The sequence below is a fragment of the Sinocyclocheilus rhinocerous genome, unplaced genomic scaffold (genome assembly GCF_001515625.1).
Source record: "Sinocyclocheilus rhinocerous isolate Xijiao unplaced genomic scaffold, SAMN03320098_v1.1 scaffold892, whole genome shotgun sequence".
In the NCBI taxonomy this organism is placed as follows: domain Eukaryota; kingdom Metazoa; phylum Chordata; class Actinopteri; order Cypriniformes; family Cyprinidae; genus Sinocyclocheilus; species Sinocyclocheilus rhinocerous.
In genome coordinates, this window is record NW_015642825.1 from 604,587 (window position 1) to 605,716 (window position 1,130).

Genomic DNA, 1,130 nt, shown 5'->3' on the forward strand with positions numbered 1-1,130 from the left:
TAGAGTGTATATGAGTTTATTTTAATCATCAATGTCATTAATAAGTGTATGAGCTGCAGGAACATCAGTGAGTTTCACTTTCATTTCAGTCACAGAACCGTACGAGAAAGAAATCTGTGAGTAAAAGACTGTTCAGTGTTGAGATGCATGAATATTAGCTGATGTGAAGTGTGTTTAGTTTTATGGTCTTCTGGTAAACACGCTGGAAACATGATGCAGGACATCTGCACGAGCTTATCATGTTTGAAGCTCCAGATCATGCTGTTCAACACACTTCTCTTAAAGGGGTCATATGATGCTGTTAAAAAGAACATTATTTTGTGTATTTGTTGTAATGCAATGTGTTTATGCGGTTTAAGGTTAAAAAACACATTATTTTCCACATACTGTACATTATTGTTTCTCCTCTATGCCCCGCCTTTCTGAAACGTGTCGATTTTTACAAAGCTCATCGGTCTGAAAAAGCGAGGTGTGCTGTGATTGGCCAGCTATCCAGTGCGTTGTGATTGGCCGAATTCCTCAAGCGTGTGACGGAAATGTTACGTCCCTCCCTCACCATACTGTGATGCCTGCGGCAACCACATGTGACGACCCCGGGCTGGACTCCGCTTCGTCCACGGTGAAAGCCGATCCGGCGATCCACAGCGCGAAGTTGAAGTATTTCCTCAGCGACCAGGTTAAATTTTACGTTAAATATTTTGCTTATGTAAAGTCTGTTTGTGAAAAATTCCACTTGCTTTTGTCATCTAATGCCACAACATTCATAAATTTTTAAGTGTAACCTAAGTGTCCAAATACTTCTGTGGTCACTGTAGTAGCCTTTAGAAGTAATTGGCTACCGATGACCTCAGAGAGAGAGAGAGAGAGAGAGAGAGAGAGAGAGAGAGAGGAAGAGGCCCCTTAGAGAGAGACTTGCATAAGCAGTCTATTACCACAGTTTCCCAGCAATGTCAGTTTTGGGCAAAATGAGGGAGAATCATGACTGTGTTTCTCTGTGTGACTGGGGACTGTCCAATAACAGACATGTAAAGACTGGTGGAAGAAATTGGAGAAATTTGCCACACACTGGCACATTCTCATCTGAATGATGGAAGTGCAATCAGTCCTTTAGATTAATTCTATCCCCTCTC